This window comes from Elephantulus edwardii, unplaced genomic scaffold (genome assembly GCF_000299155.1).
Source record: "Elephantulus edwardii isolate Elephantulus edwardi_28Jun2011 unplaced genomic scaffold, EleEdw1.0 scaffold00442, whole genome shotgun sequence".
Lineage (NCBI taxonomy): Eukaryota > Metazoa > Chordata > Mammalia > Macroscelidea > Macroscelididae > Elephantulus > Elephantulus edwardii.
In genome coordinates this window covers 886,650-892,649 of record NW_006400192.1, presented here as the reverse complement: position 1 = coordinate 892,649, position 6,000 = coordinate 886,650, and the positions used below count along the sequence as shown (strand labels likewise).

The window sequence follows — 6,000 nt, the reverse complement described above, 5'->3', positions numbered from 1 at the left end:
GCAATATACATGCATGAAATTCAATGCATATGAATGATAAAAATATTAATAAATTTTTTAAAAGTTAATGCTGCTATTGTAATATATCATCCAATCAAAACCAACACATAACTGACCCTCCAATGGGCTTACAGAGGCAGTAAATCACATAGGAAGAGAATGCTCATCTCTCATTAATGACATATATTCTGATGACACACACAGAAATCTATCACACAGCTAAGATACAGGGAATATGTTAGGAATAGGACAGATACAATCCTGGTTCTTGTGAAGTTTCCACAGCAGACTTTACACCTGACATGCTTTTTAAATGTGAAAAAGTCTTGGTGGGATCAATAATAAATGGACAGAGTAAGAACTAGTAGCTGAGGGAAAAATAATAGACAAGTATGCAACAAGAGAAACACAAATACACTAACACCTTAAAAGAAACTTAAAATCATGAGATACTCTCTCTTAGCTCAATTTTGCAAGATACATTGAGTGTAAAGACCATTTCTGCTTTTGGATTCTGACATGGTCAAACTGAATACTACAAATCTGAGTAGCATCACTCTAGGAAGCACTAGCCTGCATTAAATCCTCATGATTTAGTAGGCTGTTAGTACATCTTCTGACTTTTATTATTTCAGCTATCATGCTGTAATATGATATAACACAAGCCTTACTGGTAAGATATAATATCTAATGTAAACAGGTCTTCTGATAATATTGTTCATGAAATATATTTTTAAAAAGTAAGTTAAAGCCTCTTCACAGCATACTAAAATGAATGGTCTAAGGAAATATTAGATTTAGTAAATCACCAGGTAATTTCTAAACTCAACAGTTTGTGTCACATTTATTCTGGGAGGTGAAAATCATTAATGTACTCAATTGCCAACCAAAAGACTAAATGTGTCAACAAAGAAGCACTTTAGAAGTAGCACAGTTATCTATGACTGAAAAATCAGTCATTGGGGTTATTCATCTATTAAAAAAATTAAACAGGATCCATACATTTTTTATTTTTTTTTTTTGGATCCATACTTAAAAAAAAAAAATTTATCAAAGATCTACATGTAAAGCCTAAAGCTATAAAGATCACAGAAGAAAAAAAAAGATAAACTTATGGGTTCTAGTGTATGGCATAAATAGTTAATCAAACAGTGTCAATGGTTTACTGGTGATATAAATGGGCTTTCCTGGTCATTGACTTTCATACATGGATAGGCAAGAATATGCAAATAGGAACAAACTGGGAGGAGGGTAGAGAGAATGGTGCAGCGGTGAATGAATGGAAACCCAAAATCTCTGTAAATGTTTATGAAAATTAATAAAATATAATTATAGAAAAAAAAAAAGAATATGGAAATAGGGTTCCACAAAGGAACAGGCTAATCCTGCCACTAACATGAACAGATTTGGCAGCAGAGTTTGAGAATTCCACCATGAGCAAAAAGCAGAGACTAGAGTGTACACATTTAAGGGCCAGAGGTTCTCTCTCCCTCAAGCCAGACCTACAGGAGAGCTGCAGAAGCTGCAGCAGACAACCAGAAACCTTACGTGAGACAGACCTGATCTTCGGACTGCTATCCCATAGAACCAGGGCTAGGAGCCTTCACACAAGTTTGCTGGAGAACCTGGAGGTGGGAGGAGTAGACACCATAATTGGCAGTACTGTGCAACACACCTAAAAAGCTTTGTAACACAGGCCTATAGTCACAAGGCTGGATGCTCAAAGGCCTGTGAGCATGCTTTGGAAGCTGCCCTGAGAAATCGCATCATGATGCCAAAAGAAACTGTATCCAGCTACTAACCTGAATTATACAGCCTTTTGACTTCCCTAATAGTTCAAAATTGGGAAGGGCGTACGCCAGGGATGCATCCTATCTCCATACCTTTTCAACCTATATGCAGAACAGATTATCCGGGAGCCTGGGCTCTATGAGGAGAAATGTGGGGTCAAGATTGGTGGACGATTTATCAACAACCTGTGTTATGCGGATGACACAACCCTGCTTGCTGAAACTGAAGCGGACCTGAAGCGCTTGCTGCAGAGTGTCAAGGACTGCAGCCTACAATATGGATTGAGGCTCAATGTCAAGAAGACAAAGATTCTCACCACTGGACCAATTGGCAGCATCAGGATGGATGGTGAAGAGATTGAGATTGTACACAGCTTTAGTTTGCTTGGCTCCACAGTCAACAGTCTTGGCACCAGCAGCCAGGAAATGAAAAGGCGCATTGCCATGGGAAAGTCTGCTGTTAGGGACCTCTCCAAAGTACTGAAGAGCAATGGTGTCTCTCTGGAGACTAAGGTGCGTCTGATACAGGCTATGGTCTTCACAATCACTTGTTATGCATCAGAGACTTGGACAATGACCAAGGAGGATAGAAGGAGAATTGATGCCTTTGAGCTGTGGTGCTGGAGAAGAGTATTGAGAATACCATGGACTGCTAGGAAAACAAACAGATTTGTCCTGGAAAGGGTTAAACCGGGTGGCTCCTTGGAGGCAAGGATTCTGAGGCTCTATCTAACATAACTTTGGACATGTTGTGAGGAGAGACCAGTCCTTAGAGAGGGACATCATGCTTGGGAGGGTGGAGGGACAGCGCAGGAGAGGAAGGCCCTCTATGAGGTGGATTGATGCGGTGACTGGGATAATTGGAATAGGAGTGTCAGAGACAGTGCGATTGGCACAGGACAGAGCGGAGTTTAGGGCTGTTGTACATAAGGTCGCTATGAGTCGCAAGTGACTCGACGGCACATAACAACAACAACAACAACAATAAACCCCATAATCATGAGTATGGTTCTGTGTGCTCTCAGAGCTATTGTAATGGATTTTAGACCCACATAAGCAGTAAAATGGCTACTGAAATTAGCAGAAAGAGGTGTGGGAGCATGAGGAATATGTCTAACATCATGGGGATTAGTTTTGAGTTGTGGATGATGATGGTGGGGGAAGTTGCCCATGTGAAATTTATATGGCCTTCTTCACATAGCCCTTGCTCTTTTTAGACAAACACAATTGAAAATGTACAACTGGGACTTACTAAAAACTATACGCATTAAAAGACATCTTCAAATGAGTGATAAGAGAACCTACATATAGTAAAAAAATATTGCGAACAACATACTTGACAAAAGAATATCTACAATTTATAGAATACTTCAACATCTCAACAACAGAAAGATAATGCAATTTAGAAATGGGCAAAATCTTTGAACTAATACTTCACCAAAGAAAACATTCAGACAGCAAACAAAACATGAAGAGATGTTCATGATCATTATCCTGATGCAAATCTAAACAATATCATCTGCAATAGTAAAGCACAGAATAGAGCTCCTTTAACATGTTAGAAATTAACCTTTTGGATACATACCTAATTGTGGGATTGCTAGATCAAATGGTATTTCTGTTCTCAACTTTGGTGATGTTAAGGGTGTATAGTTAGAATATGGTTTCCCTAGCCAGTCACTTTGACTTTGCCATCTGGATGGGTGAGATATGTAAATAGGATGTGTTAGCCCATCCACAAGGGATTGGCTGGTCTTGCCATTAAACTGAGTGGATTCAGCTGCAGGATCGGAGACTCTCACCATCAGCAAGAAGAGAATACAGCAAGTTCTTCAGAGATTTGTTTGCCGCCAGACCTACATGAGGGCAGCAGCCAAAGCTGAAACCAGAGACTTGATATGAAACAGAGTTGAACATGGGATTGTTACTTCACAAAACCAGAGCTAGAAGCTTTTTCCCAAGGTTGCTGGAGGACTAGACGGTGAGCTATAATTAGCAGGACTAAGAGCTTTGTAACACTGGCGAGAAGCCATGAGACTGATGGCTGAAGGGCCTGTGACCATGCTTTGGAAGCTTCCCTGACTGAAAAACTGTATCCGGATGCCAAATGAAATTGTATCCAGGAGGGACAGGTCCTTGGAGAAGGACATCATGTTCGGAAGGGCAGAGGGATGGTGCAAGAGAGGAAGGCCCCAGATGAGATGGACAGATACAGTACTTGAGGCAACGGAGGCTGGTGTATTGGAGTCAGTGAGACTGGGTCAGGACAGGGCAGGCTTAAGAGATGTTGTACACAGGATCACTATGAATTGCAGCAGATGACTCGATGGTACATAACAACAACGTCTCTAATAAACCTCATAATCATGAGTATGGTTCTGTGTGCTCTGTGAGCTACTGCAACAGATTTTGAACCAAGTAAAGCTGTAAGATTGGTATTGGAATTTGTAGAAAGAAGTGCAGGAGTATGTGGGACATGTCTGACCTCATGGGAATTGGTTTTGTGGTGTGGATGCTGTTGAAGAGGACAGTTTACCTTTGTGGCATTAGTAGAGATCAGATATAGCCATCCTCACACAGCCCTTACTATTTCTATTCTCAACTTTCTAAAGAATCACTAAAGTGCTTTCTATAATGTATGAGTTACAACTGTTCCACATTCTCACTAGATTTATTTTTTGCTTTCTTGCTACTGCAGCTGTGGTAAGATGTTATTTGTTTATTATGATTTACAACAAGGACTGCATTAGGAGAGGCCAGTCCTTGGAGGAGGACATCAAGCTTGGAAGGGTAGAGTTTCAGCACTGAAGAGGGAGATCCTGGATGAGACGGAATGACACAATAACCATGTCAATGGGGGTAAGTGTTGGACAGTGAGGTAGGTTCAGAGCCAGTGTTTGTAGGGTTGTTATGAGTCCTAGTAGACTCGACAACACATAACAACAACAAAAAGCTAATGATCTTGAGCACTTCTTTGTGTTTCTTGGTCACCTGAATGTCTCCTTTGCTCTGTGTTTTTATGCCCTATGGCTAAAGAAACCATGGTGTGTTGACAATACAGAGTCTAATACAACCCTAAAGAATGATAACTGACAGCATAGCCATAGGAGTTGCACTGCTAATCCAAAAGTGATGTCTCTCTGGACAGATCTGTGCATATCCAAGTTCTCTGTAAGAAGTTCTAGTAGGGAAGTGCATCATGCATTGTACTAAACAAAAGATCTTTGGTTCAAATCCACCAGTAGCTCTGTGGGAGAAATGGACAGTTTTTTCCAATGAAGATTTACAGTCTCAGAAACCCAATGGATATTAAATATGAGTCAGCAGTGGGTTTGGGTTTAGGTCTGCATTTGGGTTTGGTTCAACATAGCACTTGGTTTGGTTATGTTCAACATAGCATTTCAAAATAGCAAAGAGATGAAAACATCCTAAAGGTCCAATAATATATTACACACATTAAAAAATAGCAATGAACTGGCAATGGGAGATCCTGGGGTTCATTATGCTGAAAGAAATTAGCAAATCACCATAAGACAAATATTGTATGAAAACATTAAAATAAAAATTAAATAAAAGGTTTCTACACAGAAAGAAACATTCTCTGATCTTTACCAGGACTGGGAAAGGGAGGGAGGAAATATTACTATCTAGATAATAGAAATGTATTAACTTAAAGGGATAATAGAAATGTATTAACTTAAAGGGAAAGGAAACATACAATAAGGGGGGGAAACAGTAAAACATGAGCAAGGTAAAAGAAGATATTCAGAGGAACACAAGCATAAAAAGCAACAATGGTAAATTATATACACAATCCTACAGAAATGAAAAGTCTTTATTTGCTTGGGTCACTCAATATAGTCTACAACAATACCATTTAGGGTAAGAGTTGGCTACACCAAAAACATGATTTCATGTGAAAGCTTTCTCATGCTACATAGTTGACCAAAAGATTGGAATTGAGCTATCAACTAAATAATCACATCTACATAATGGAGCCCCAACAGAAACAGTGTCCTTGGTAGGCAATACTGTGTGTGGATGGTAAGAAAGTAACACTGACTTGACTTCAAGAGGGTTTTCAGAAACTATAAATTCCATAAAAGTAGACTGTTTTCTCCTTTGGAGGAGCTGGTGAATTCAAACTTCCTGCATTTGGGTTTGGAACGCTACTCATTACCCACTAAGATATGAGAGCTATAAGCAAATT

The 6,000-nt window shown here is 39.5% G+C and overlaps 1 protein-coding gene across 1 annotated transcript in view; it reads right to left on the bottom strand.

Moving 5' to 3' along the window:
• CENPC (centromere protein C) overlaps positions 1-6,000 on the bottom strand; it is a 144,835-nt gene that overhangs the window by 70,314 nt on the left and 68,521 nt on the right. The gene's annotated exons all lie outside the window — the stretch shown is intronic.